Source organism: Phalacrocorax aristotelis, chromosome 13, assembly GCF_949628215.1.
Source record: "Phalacrocorax aristotelis chromosome 13, bGulAri2.1, whole genome shotgun sequence".
Lineage (NCBI taxonomy): Eukaryota > Metazoa > Chordata > Aves > Suliformes > Phalacrocoracidae > Phalacrocorax > Phalacrocorax aristotelis.
The window spans coordinates 5,590,602-5,604,678 of record NC_134288.1 but is presented as its reverse complement, the minus strand read 5'-3'; the positions used below and the strand labels follow the sequence as shown (position 1 = coordinate 5,604,678).

Sequence of the window (14,077 nt, the reverse complement as noted above, 5' to 3'; positions counted from 1 at the left end):
CATTAAGCAACACCTTCACATACACCTAAGCCAGTACTTTCAAAGTAATATGCAACAAACCCTTCTCCAGAGATTAAGAGCATCCACTGATGAACACATGAATACAGAACAAGGCCACTTGCCCCACTTCAAGCAGCAAGCTCACTGGAACAGCTACCTCCACCACAGGATTACTAGATCAAGTCCTGTGCTCCAGCCATGAGGTACTGGTAAAATGCTACTTGTCCCTCGGTGCTACTCTAACAGCTCTGGCTATTGCTTCTGGTAGCAAATTCTTCTTGCCCAAACCACGTGATTCCCCCTGCACCATGCTGTGAGCCCCACAGCACCCGCAGGTTAACCACATGGAAGAGTGAAAATTATGAAAATTGTTGCTGCATGATTTAATTTCACTGGTATCTTAGAAGCAAACAGCTCCTTTCCTCACTCAGGGCTTCTGCAGCATTTTAAGTAGCAGATGCTCAGCGCTACTGAATGAATGGTTCCTCCTGAAGGAATGAAGGGCAAAGTGGCAGGAAACATCGCTTTAAAAATAAGGGGAAAAAAAAAAAAAAAAAGATTCCAGCCAAGACCCCTTAGGGAACACAACTCCTACAGCCAGCCCTAGAGTGCTGGTGAGGAAAAGCAGGTACAGAAGTCTTCCAGGTGAGAGATCTCATCAGAGATCAGGAGTTTTAGGAGATTCTTGGCTTTCCCACAGGTTTCTTGTACACAAAAGAAGTAACTTAATCTGTGCCCCAACTACCTTCTCAAAGTGAAGATACTGTTTTACCCACCCAGCAAAGGAAGTTTTGTTGCTGCTTGATGCCAGGGTAAGTTTGGTGGTGAAGGTGCATCAACATAAGTAATTTTTCTCGCTTAATGGAAAGCTCAAAATATAAAGCTAAATTTTTCGCAGAGCATTAAAAACATTCTGGTTTGGCCACTTTAGCTCCAAATAATCTCTCCCTCTCCAATGAGCTCCTTCCTAGCAGTGGGAATGAGATACAAGCAAGAAGAAAAAAGCAAAACAGCAAGTCAAAAAATCTCTTTGGAGCCAATGCTGGTAATAGAAAATTTTAAGTGCCTCATTCTTTTCTCCTCCCAGCTGTTCCACTCCTAACAATATTGGCAGTTGTTTGAGGAAAGCCCCTCAGTATTTTCACTATATATTTCCTGTAAACACTCAGCACAATATACATTCCTTTTTCCTACCAATATTTCAACGTGGGCTTCCTTATAAAAAGACCTTCTGTGCCAAGCAATCCTCCCCCACATCAGTATGCTTGGAAACACACCGCTCTTTCCAGTGGCAAGCCAGTGACGAGCAAAACAAACCTGGTGATGGTCCCCAGACGTACACACGCCAGCCATTAAGCTCCTAGCAGTAGCTGGAGAGCTGGGTCTTTGGGTTCAGCAGTCACGGCCGCAGCCACAGAGGGCTTTGCTTTAGTAGCACACAAGCCCAAGCACAGCTTACATGCATAATTTAGGAGCAAGCCAGAGCTTTACAGCTAGACCAACTCAGTGCTTGCTTCCCTCCACATGGTTCTTGTGTAAAACTGCTCCTTAAGCCCAATTCCCAGCGCAAGGCAGTAGGACTTGGAGGCGTTTTAGAAAACCTTAATCTAGAAGCTCCATAGAGCAAATGTTCTTTTCTACATCTGCTCCACAGAGCTCTCTCAAGGCTGCCACTTTTCTACATTAAACTGTCCTTGCCTGTGTAGATTTTCAAATCTAGAGCTTTTATGTGGATAGTTTTTATGTTCACTACAAGTTTGGGGTTTTTCATCCCTTCTCCATTTTTATTCCCTAGCCATCCTACTTATCACCCAGACTCCTGAGGTGAGGCAGCCAGTTCTCCCTCCACATCCATGGACAGAGCAGACTTTTCCAGCTCCTGGGGCGAGGCATAGCTCCCAACTGGGCACTGGGCGCACCTTCAAGGGTGCCTTGGGAAACTGCTCAGCCTGCTTTTGCTTTCCAAGGGTGAAACCTAGGGTTTGCCTCCAACTTTCAGGTCAATCGGTGAATCAGTAAAAAAAGGCACCCTGGGCTCTTGGCCATCAGCTTGCCATGCAGAGAAGGGAAAGGGACGCTTCAGTTAGCCTGAACTTGAAAATCTGTGATTTTGAATTGAGCTAAAGACCATAAACTAAGTTTGAGGCTCAACGTCAAACTACACACCAAAACGAGCCATCCCCTTTTAACCTTGTGCAATAGAGAAAACTATTCGACAGCCTGTAAATCCGCAGAGAGCACGCACTAATTGTACTGATTCATTTTCTTCCTTAGATGATGTATTGGATTTGTGTCAAGGTTTTGGTAGTGGTGGGCTACAGGGGTGGCTTCTGTGAGAAGCTGAGAGAAGCTGAGAGAAGCTTCCCTTATATCCGATGGAGCCAGTGCCAGCTGGCGCCAAGCCAGACCCGCCACTGGCCAAGGCTGAGCCCATCAGCATTGGTGGTAGCACCTCTGGGGTAACATACTTAAGAAGGGGGAAAAAAACAGCCAGAGAGAGAAAAGAGAATATGTGAGAGGAACAGCCCTGCAGGCACCAAGGTCAGTGAAGGAGGGGGAGGAGGTGCTCCAGATGCCAGAGCAGAGACTCCCCTGCAGCCCCTGGTGAAGACCACGGTGAGGCAGGCTGTGCCCCTGCAGCCCCTGGAGGTTAACCATGGAGCAGATACCCACCTGCAGCTCCTGAAGGTTAACCATGGAGCAGATTTCCACCTGCAGCCCCTGGAGGTTAACCATGGAGCAGATTTCCACCTGCAGCTCCTGAAGGTTAACCATGGAGCAGATTTCCACCTGCAGCCCGTGGAGGACCCCACACCAGAGCACGTGGGTGCCCAAAGGAGGCCGTGACCCCGTGGCAAGCCTGTGCTGGCGCAGGCTCCTGGCAGGACCTGTGGATCCGTGGAGACAGGAGCCTGTGCTGGAGCAGGTTTGCTGGCAGGACTGGTGACGCTGGGGGGGACCCACGCTGGAGCAGTCTGTTCCCAGAGGACTGCACCCCATGGAAGGGGCCCACACTGGAGCAGTTCCTGAAGAACTGCAGCCCGTGGGAAGGACCATCTCCCATGGGAGAGACCCCACGCTGGAGCAGGGGAAGATGTGAGGAGTCCTCCACTGAGGAGGAAGGAGCAACAGAGACAATGTGTGACGACCTGACCGCAACCCCCATTCCCCGTCCCCCTGCACCATTCAGGAGGAGGAGGAAGAATATATGGAAGTGAAGTTAAGCCAGGAAAGAAGGGAGGGGCGGGGAAGGTGTTTTAAGATTTAGGTTTTATTTTCTCATTACCTGACTCTGATTCGAATGTTAATAAATTAAACTAATTTTCCCCAAGTCAAGTCTGTTTCGCCTGTGACTGTAGCTGGCGAGTGCCCTCTCCTTGTCCTCATCTCAAACCATGAGCTTTTTGTTATATTTTCTCTCCCCTGTCCAGCTGAGGAGGGGGGTTGATAGAGCAGCTTTGGGGGGCACCTGGTGTCCAGCCAGGGTCAACCGCCCACAGATGAGGGCTGTACATATCAGACCATGAGCAAGGCTCTCCCCTCGGCTCCCCACTGACTGTACCTGAGGCTGCACACAGGACTCCAGAGAAGACGATGCTTGAAGGCAAGGTTATTTTATTTCTTCAATGATTCGTTACATACCACTCCCCTCTCCCCTTTGCTCTCCCAAAGAAAAGTATCTGCTAACAAAATTTATCTCTAGCATCAGAGGAGCAGCAGGATCTCTGCCCTTAGGCAGAGAAAGCAAGATCAGAATGGGATTTCTGTGCAAACATGAACCGAATCCCAACTTTCCTCACACAACAGCAGCCCCATCTTCTGAGCCAGGCAGTTAAATATTGAGGGAAAGGCATGCGGCAACTCCGATTATGTGGAACAAAAATTAATTGAGGGCATAAGTCTCCGATTCAGCTCTTCATTTATTTTTTCCACAGCACATTATATGCAAGTGTGGATTGCAATTCAGACACCTGCAGGGAAAGCAGCCCAACCCATCTGTGACAGTGATATTACCTCCTTTTATCTGTTTTTCTGGTTAAAGCTTCCGTTTTTTATCAGCCCTGCAACAGACAGATATGTGGACTCTTCCAAAACTGCATCCCCCTTCCTGACATTTTAAACTACACATTTAGAGACCTGCAATTTGAAAAACAACAACAAATTTTTCTCCAAAACAGACTTTAAAATAAGGCATGGGAAAAAACCAAAGCTAATTTCCAACAGAATCTCAAAAACACCATTGCAAGAGCCCACACCCTTCCCTTAAGATAGAAATTAAAGCCCTACTCGCCCGCACCCCACTCTCTTTAACAGAAATCCTTCCATTGTTTAAAGCCACTTACACACATTTTGGCCCATGGAAGAAAAAAAAAATCCTGGGAACAGCCCTATTCTGGCACAGCAACAAGCTAGATAAGTGCCTGGATTTTCCATTTACAGCTCCTAGACACCTCAAGCTGTGCCAACAGGGGATGATTGAGCTGCAGGGCTTTTGCAGGCTCTCACCTATTGACAGGGATGTGCCTTTCCAGGGGATACCCGCTCTCCCCGTCACCTCTGCGCAGCTTGATGCACCAGGGGTGCATCGCACAGAGGCGACAGCGAGGGCCAGCATCCCACTTGCCCCATACAGCTATGTAGCCTTTCTGCAGCAGGCTGGGGGTCACTGCATCCCGCCCCAGGGAGTTACCATCCGATCGGACTACGATCTTCTATTTTTAATTTTTTCTGGTTTCTTTGCCACCAGAAAGGAGTCCTGCCTGGCCCTTCTCTTTCCAAGGCAAACGTGTGATTCTGCCAGCATTTATGGCACCGCAGTGACAATGCCAGCAGCCAACAAAGCCACCACGACAACCATCAGGTGGGAGGAAGGGACAGCGCACGTTGGGCACACGCCGCAAGATGATTCTGGTATGCAAGATGAGACTTGTCCCTGCACATCCAGCAAACTGGAGTTTGCTGTACCGATGTCAAGGGATAACTACTTCCAAGCTGGACACCTAGACCATAGCACAGAGCGACCCACGCTCAGGTCCAGCGGGAAGCACTAACTTGTGTAGAAGGTAGGTGAGGTCCCCAGACTGCGAGACCACAGGGCCAACCACCACGGAGCCCGCTAGCAGCGGGCATTTGCCCCCAGCCATGGGGCATATGTCACCAGCTAAGCACAACCACCACCTGACTCTGAGCCCCCACAAGCCAGAGCCAAACATGGCAAACAGCTCGCTGCGGCGTGAAGAGAGGTTTTGGGAGACCGGCAAGAAGCACTGCTGTCAGAATGATGTGCTTTGTGGTGGGCTTCGATATGAGTGGCAGGATTTGAAAGTGCCTGCTACACACCTGACAAGAAGAACATTGATTTTGTGGGAGATTTAAGAGAGGATGCTCTTCCCAACTGTCTGATTCATCCTTTTTAAATAGCAGTTGTATTTAATTATTGCTAACAAAATGCTTTCAACTCTAACGCTTACAGACACTATTGAGTATATCTATAACCATTCCAATAATCCTCAACAGGTCTTAACCAAATAACACAAAAAGGTGCCCTCTGACCCATCCTGCATCCGTCAGAGAGCCCGTAAATCTACTCAGGATTGTGTTGCCCACCTGCTTCTGCTGTGCAGGGACCAGTGGGGTGCCCACAGGCACTGCTGGGAGGGTAAAGAGGTGAGACTTTGGGAAAAATGAATTATCCACGCTACAGTGAGGGATGTTTTGCTCCATATGGCTTGAACATCTGGATTTGTTATCAGAGGCATGGCCCTCATACCTTGGTGAACTCTGCAATGACTTAACTTATTCCACTGCTAAACCACACACATGCCTTCCCCCTCCACTCCAAATAACTCATCCTCTTGTCCACCTCGCCTTTGCAGGTCAAGGTCAGTCACCAGCATGCAAGAAGGGCGTCCTGAGGCTGCTGATCTGACACTAACAGATCTACAACACAGTGGGTCAGGCTTCCCCACAGCATCGTATGGTTGCTGTAGGGTACCGGTATCAGCCCATTTGCAACAACGGCAAAGATCAGCACCACCAGATACTGTTACCGCAGGGCGATCAAGACTGTTTTCCCTTGAAGCCTGCAGGAATATTATAAGCACATCTTCTAGAAAGTTGAACCATAATACTTCAAGAGGACAAAGGCTCCTTAAAATGCAGATCAGCAGAAACCCTGCACGGGAAGCCGGCTGCTGCTGGCAGGACTTGGCTGAGGAAAAGCATCTCCTCCAGCAGCCCCACCACTGCCTCTCGCTTCCACCACTGCCCAAGCACAGCTCCAGAGTAACTTGCCTTATTTTAGATGCAAACCATCAGATTGAAACAAAATGTTTTGCTAGCAAAATGCTAACAAAATGTTAGCACAGATTTCTGCAGTGCCAACATCACCAGTTTCAGTCTTAAATCAGACACTCAGAGCCGCTTGCCACTGCCGTGCTTGCGAGGCAGATTTTATGTTTCTAAAGTACCTTATTTTTAGGCGCAGTTATCAACCCGCACGTCACCATACATGCCCTACTTTCTATGTTTTCTGCATCTACTCCTGTCCAGTCAGAGATGGTACGTTGGCTTGACTTGCTGCTCTGACAATGGAGTTGCTCTGACATTCGGTTTCATCAAATATTTACCACTTCTCAGTTTGAAAATATGATTTTGGATACTTTACATTAACTTGACTATGAACATGGTGCCAGAATTGATGGTACTGCTCTCATCCTCGTCAGTCTAGTTCTTACTTTGCTTCTGCTATTTCTGGGATTACAAGCACTAGGGCTCTGCTGCCACAGGCCAGGGAGAACCAAAGTCCCTCTCCTCATCCACCCACGAGCACAAGGTTTCGCCATCCTTCTCCGCTGTCTCGATGTGCAGCCATGCCTGGATGTGCAAACAGCCAGACCTGGCCAGGGGAGAGACACTTCCCAAAGATATAGAGATTTATTGGCCAGAACTCGGACGGGAAGAATGGCTGCTCTTAAGCGAGACTTTCTGGAGGGCTTCCCAGGCACAGTTCCCACCTTGCCATTCTGTGTGTACCTCAGCTGAATATTTGTTCTGAGAAGCAGTTTTATTTGGATGCCAGAAAATCAGTGTTCTGGTAGGAAAAGTCAAATTCAGGTAGCAGGGGCACCTTAAAGCCAGAAATCTGATCTGATCCAGCAGATGGTGGAGACGGCCCTTCTGCATCCTGCTGACAGACCTACAGCACAGCTCCCACCAGCTGCTCTGGTGGGTTAAGCAAGTCAGCAAGCAAAGCCCACCCAGTACAAAGGCCCTCTTAATTTCACATACCAGACGTACTCTTGCTGAAGACCTCAGTAATAAAAAGCCAAGCTCTACACAAATCCTCAAATCTCAGCTTAGCACCATAAAGTAGAGAAAACGATGGTGGGTATGACTAGACACTTGACAGCCAGCATGGGACCCCCATCTTCCTTGGTCTTTCTCCCCTGATGGGTATTTGACCTCTGAGCCACTGAGCAAAGTAATCAAGCAGAATTCGTGTCTGTGAAATGCCACCAATGTCCAATATTGCCACACAGAGCCGCTGTAGAGCAAGGCCTCACACCTGGGGGTTTCTCATACAGATCCTTAGAGGTGCCACGGCTACACCATAACATCACATGGAGCAGTTGGGACAAAATTAAGGCAACTAACACTGATGAGCAAAGCTGTGCATCTCCAGCCTTCCCTCCTAGGCTTTCCCCTCTCTTCTCTTCCAGAAATACCCAACCTGCCACTCCTGCCTGTTCCAGCTCCAGGGCAAAGCATCAAGACTTAGGGTGCTGAGCAGCCCCTCACCTACAGAGCAGAGTCAAGAGCTAATGAGCAAACTCACAAGAGAGGTCTCTTGGCAACACAGGGTGAGAGAAAAGGAGGGGGAAATTGCTGCCAGCTTGTTTGTGTGCACTTAGGGTGGCATTTCCAACCCTGTAATTGTTGCATAATGAATTTAGCAACGTAGTTCAAGAGCTATGATTCATTCAGGCCAAAAAGACATGAGTCAGCCCCCAAAGAATCATGAGATGTTAAAATTATATACATTTAACTTGAGCTTGACAAATCCAAAGGAGCAGCGTAAGAGCAGCATCTCAGCACAACTCAAAACATCATGCAAATATCCCCACTCCTCCTCCCAGCCAACGCAAGACAAGAGTAGCACGAGAGCAGCGCCTAGGTCGGCTGTTGCAAATAATTTACGCCTGCTGCCTATGCCCAGCTCAGGTTATCAGCCAACGCTTAGAAATAGGCACCTGGTGCTGCCTCTTACCTAGTGTTCACACTCACTCACCAAGAAAGGCGATAAGGTCCCATCCAGCCTAAGAAAAGATCTTTGCTCAATCTTGCTGCGGGTCTCGGGAGGGGGTGAGACTCGGGATGCTTGTTTCACTGCGTGCAACCAGCACGACAGCCGGACAGAGGGCAGGGGAGGAGAGCAGAGGTGGCTGCAGGGAGCTGGCAGTCAGGGTGTTATAGCAAACTTCAGAGGAGGGGGTGGGAAAGGAGTGCAGATCTCTGCAAGGGATCAAGCAAGAAGCAGGGCAGATTTATTACAGAAAAGGATGCCTAAGTTAAGGAGCATATGTGCATCACCGGGAGGTGATGCAGAGAAGACCTCAGGGGAAAATAAGGAACCCAACAGAGCTATGAAAACATCTTAAGTCATGCCCTGTATTTTGTGCTTATGGAGCTTGCATGTATAGAACGAAAAGTTATTTTGGAGTAAGATAGGGTGAGAATGCAAAGTAAAACTACTATTCTGGGTTAACTCCCCAGGTGGCTTCTTATTCTAGAGTGGCAGTACCTTTTTCTAGTTTAATTCACTTTAAAAATAGATTAGGCCAATGGTTCTGATCTGCAAGGCCATGGTAGCTGGCCTGCTGCTTTTAGAGCATCCTTAATTAGAGCCTGGATATGGGGACATGGGGGGGGCTCCAGGATGCAGATGTGATAGCCCGAATTTGGAAACTTTATGTTAACCTAAACCAGGAAAGAAACAACCGCCTGCAGGAGGGTCTGCACAGACACCGCTTGGGCAGGACCTGCTGCACAGCAGCTATTCCTGCAGCAGGCACAGGGACACACCTTGGCGGGGGACAGCCCATGCAACGCACGCTGCCAACCATAAACCAAACAGCGCCAGACGAAACCCACAATCTGCACTTTGCACGCAACCAAAAGCCTTCTTATAAAGCCATTTTTGTTTGAGGTTCATTTGAATTTACCATTTATCAAGCTTCCATTTAGCCTCATTAATCACAGCCTATCAAGCTCTTTCAAATGCAAACATAGAAAAGTACCCAGCAACTGCACTTCTCAGTTCGTCCTTCTCCTGCTGGAATTATGGAAGGCTATGAAGCAGGAATGCCAACCCACCTGTCTCCTGCCTTTCAACCACTTCCCATGGGATGAAATCAGCAGACTATTCTGGAAAAATACACACTGATTTCTTTCCCTGCCCGCCAGCAACAGTCAAGGATAGCAAACAACGTGTTGTGCAGGAGAAAGAGCATCCCTGTGAAAGTCAAGGGGAGAGGCAGCACCGGTACCTGCATCAGCATGCAGATGCTGTCTCTGGAAGTACCTTTGTCAAATGCTTTGCATTTCCTACCCCGGCCTCTAGAGCCAGAGGTCTCACAGCTCACCTAATCCACGTAAACGATATACCATTTGTTTGCTTTGTAGGGGTATTAAGGCTCAGGCTTCCTCAAGCTATTATTTTTTCTTGGTGCCTATGCAGCTGTTAACCCCGGCATCGACATGCTTCTGAGAGACTTGCAAGGAAAAGGCCCACTCGGAAGAAACGCATTACTCTGGCAGAAACACTTGCCCCAGCTCTCAGAGGTGCCGAGGGGTGCCGCCAAGTTCAGGCTCAGTCCAGTACCATCAGTTCTCACTGATGAATGCTTTCCAGCTTTGCCATGAAACGTGGGGTGCAGAGTTCACCCCTCTTGCCTTTCGCTCCCAAAGTTTGACAGTTTTTTCCACTGCCCTTCATCTGTGCTCTTTGCACAAGCAAAATGCAGCACTACTGCCCCAAAGTGGGGACTGCCCCGATTTCAGAGGGGAAGGGGCAGGCCAGTGGCTCATGTCCACAATTACCAGTCCCTCAGGCTGCTGCCCGCGGCAAGACACGCTGTGCTCCACGCTGAGCCCGCCACCAAGCAGGGCCTGGGGTAGGAGTGGGCTTTAGGTTGCTCGGAGCTGGAGCCTGATTTCTGCTGGATACCAGAGTTCCCCTGCACCTCCACAGCAGCCAGCAAAGCGCGTGGGCTCTGCTCTCCTTTCAGGAGTGCCCCCTTCAAAAAAAAATTTTTTTTAAATAATATTTTTACATATATATGAAGAAAAACCATGTTGGACAGCAAAAAGTGACAGTCAACAAATGAACATGCCCTAAACAAGACTTTGGTGAGCCACAAAGCTGGTGTCAACCGGCAGTAGCACCGGCAGAACAGCGCTGTCGAGATGAGCGAGCAGGGAGCACATGGGAAGGAGATGAGGAAAGACAAGTAGATTAATAGAAGATGACAGATTTCTAGTAAGATTGTGATAAGCCTCTCAACTTCCCTAAAGGATGAGCCAGCTGGCAAGGCCATCCTAGGAGGTGGTGTAACTTGACTAACAGCCTTGCAAAAAGCCAACAGCTGACCCCTTTCACACATCCCAGCTCACTCCTGCAGCTCTTTAAGCAAGGAAGGCTGAACACACCATGCCTGGATGCTCCCACACCAGCACTCACCTGCAATTATAGCCCTCCTTGCAGAGAAGCCACCAGCCCTGAATTATTTTCAGCAAGCGAACAGCAGCGAGGTCAGGCTGACTGTTAGCACAGGCAGAGCACACGGTCCTGCTCTCCCTGGCCCCGACCAGCCACACAGCATGTTTCCCTGCCCACACAGGGGCTAACCCTGACCCACAGTCTCAGCATCAGGCCATGAAGCTGCCAGACACGTCTAGGGAGAGGCAAATTGCCCCTGAAAAGGGCTTTGCCAAAGCAGGGAGGGGAAAGCAAGGTAATGAGCGGGGCCCCTCCGTCATGCTTTTGTCTCCTTACTAAATTCAGCTCTGCTGGGAGACCCGGCAGAGCCAAGTCCCTCCAAAAACATTACACCCCAGTGAGCAGTTTCACCCTCTGAAGAAGAAGAGGAGAGGGCTATCCACAGGGGAAGGCAAGCTTGAAATGTTAAGATTTTTATGCTTTATGGGATGATACCTTCAAAACCTGCTGGAGGTGGGGTGGATACCATGCACAGGTATGGCTAGCAGAAAGAGTTTACTATGCCCCCTTTCCAGGACCTCAGCAAAACCCCCTGAGTATCTGAAACTGGTGGTATCACCTGGGGCAGCAGAGGGTTTCAGAGTGAAGAACAGCAGCCGCCAGTTTGTTTGATATCAGACAAGTTTTTCTTCTTAGGCCAATTAGCTGGTGATATAATTTGCCCACTAAGGTCACTGAATCATCACTGAGCAGTTTCAAAGGAGACCAGATGAACTGCAGGCCAGTTTTCCCCCTCCAGCTCAATGAGTGATTCCAAATACAGTTAATGATAGTGGTTCATAAGTATCTGGCAGAGGATTTGAAAGGGCAATTTACTGCCCAAAAAGAGATTTACCTCTTTCATGCCAAAGATACAGAGCCCGTGAAGATGTAGGACCTGATTTAGGTATCTTAATTGACTTTAAATACCCAAGAGCTGCCAAACTTCAGTCAGACGTAGGTAAAAGCAAAAAGGAGAAGCAGACCCAAAAAGAGGTTGAGGAAGGTCCCAGTTAAAACCCACTTTGTCACCAACAGGCAAGAGACCTTTTTAAGGACAGGGATAAGAAAGGAATAACATCCCCAGAAGACTTTTAGCACAAACCCTGCATTTTCATGAGTTTATATAAGATAAAAATGAGACATCCCCTCATCCACAAAAGCTTCATTATTTGTCAACCTCAGGCTCCATAACCAGTAAACACTGGTTGATGTTTTTCTTCTTACTGGATGAAATGTGCCTAGAGGCAACAGGCATTTTATAAATTATTAAACCAAGGGAAAATAAGGTTCCAACAAAGTGGCTGCAGAAGCACCAAGGAGCTGGTACAATCGGTACCAGCACACTCACACAGAGTCATTTTTCCTGCAACGACAGACTCAACAACAAGACATTGTTAGAAATGGGCAGCCTGGACACGTGGTCTTGATGGCAAAAAGAAGACACGGTATCTCAGCATTTCATCACACCCACCACAGATAGCTGAAGTTCAACACTTTAAAACCTTATTTTTTCTCATGAAATAGTCACTTATGTTTTCCAGTCAGATGGAAAATACACACTTTTTTTTCTTTAACCTCATGAGAGATCTCAGGACATGAAGCAAAACCCATAAAAAGTAATGTAATAGAGTATTTTCAATATCATCCACAGTTTTTGGTTCAACCCATAGTGGAGATATTAAACAAGAAAGGGAAAAACATAAATGAAAAATTATTCTTCATATTCAGGGTTGAATACATTACATTTTTCACAATTAACACGATTCCCCACCAGATTAAATTCCGTTCCAGCCAGGAAAATCCCCTTTTGCTTTCTGCCATAACAGCACCTGGCCCCTCCATCTGTGAAAAAGCACTTCGCAGTAATGGCAGGGCTCGGGTCGAGGAAGGCTGGGTCAAGGTGAAAGCTAGCACAGCCCAGGCAGCCGCCTCTCCCCGGCTCCCCGAGCGCTTGACAGGGAACACAGGAGGCCTCAAACCGAGGGGTTTTGGGGTTTGCCCGAGGTTTGTGAGCCCTCTGCTTTCCTCTGCAATCTGTGAGAAGCCACTTTCCCTGCTACTCCACTGTAGCTTGAAGCATCCTCCTCCTCCAGTAGTTGTCACAGCGCAGAAAAGATCTTTTCACGGTAAGTAAGCTATAAACGTGATATAAATGTGAACTTATGGGCCCGTCAGAGTCAACCAAAAGCATCTCTACCACCTCGGACGCCTCTGGCCCTGGGGCTGGAGAAGGGGCTGAAGTTCAGGCTGAAGTTCGCCTGCTCCACCAGCGCCTGCGGGAGACTCTCTCTGAGAAAGACCTTCATCTCACACAGAAACCAGCACTTGCAGTCGTGATGCCATTTCAGGAATTACAGTTGCTTACATTTACGCTACCTCCAGCATATTGCTCCCACACCCGAATCATGCCAAAAGGGAAGGGATTTCTAAACGCAATAAGCAAAACCCACCCACGAGCAAACGCAAGGAACTCACACCTTCAGCGTCCTGGGTTCTGCGTGATGACCCACGGCACAGACGCGTACTGGCACACTAACGCCAATGGTTAATGGAGTAAAACTGCCTTAAAGGGGAGATTACGCCCGCAGCACCGGCCGCGTCCAGGGCAAGGCTGCCCGCACCTACCGAGGGACCAGCGGGCGCCTGCTGCGCCCCGGGGGCGGCACCGGACCGCGTTATCCGAGGGGCTCCCGCCAGCCGCTCTGGACCGCACAGGGCTGGAGTTCCCGAAACTCCCGCGCCGCGGCCCTGGGAAGGAGAACGGGGAGCCCCGGCGCCGCGCCCGCAGCATCCCGCTCCGCCGGCACCGGCACCGGCACCGGGGCGGCCCCGCGCCCCGCTCCCCGCGCCGCGCCCAGCCGGCCCCGCGCCCACGGCCCCGCACTCACCGCGGCAGCCCCGCACGGCGCAGCGGGCCCGGCAGGCAGGAGGGCAGGCAGGAGGGCAGGCAGCGGCGCCGCGCAGCCCCGGCCCCCGCCCGCCTCCGGCTCCGGCTGCGGCCGCAGCTCCGCCCCGGGGCGGGCCCGCGGAGGGGGCGCGGCCGCGGAGGGGGCGCGGAGCCGGGCCGCCGCATCCCGCCCCCCGCATCCCGCCCCGGCAGGTGGAAGGCGCGGAGCGGGGGAGCGTCCCCGGGGATGCTGCGGGAGCGGCTTGTGCCGAGCGCCCTCCCGCCCGCCGGCCGTGCGGGGAGGGCCTCTGAAAAACGAGGGCTTGTCCGCATTTGGGCGGCTGGCGCTGGCTGTGTAGCTGGGAGGGTAATTAAAATAAATTAATTTTTTTTTTTTAAATGGCATTCCAGTTTTGGTGGAAGGTTAC

At 49.9% G+C, this 14,077-nt stretch overlaps 1 protein-coding gene across 1 annotated transcript in view; it reads right to left on the bottom strand.

Moving 5' to 3' along the window:
• The window catches only part of PPP1R16B (protein phosphatase 1 regulatory subunit 16B), a 60,778-nt gene extending 47,013 nt beyond the window's left edge, over nucleotides 1-13,765 (bottom strand). The window contains exon 1 of the mRNA XM_075108980.1: nucleotides 13,651-13,765. The gene's annotated coding sequence lies outside the window, so the exon portion shown is untranslated. The remainder of the gene's footprint in view (nucleotides 1-13,650) is intronic.
• Between the last annotated feature and the right edge of the window lie 312 nt (nucleotides 13,766-14,077).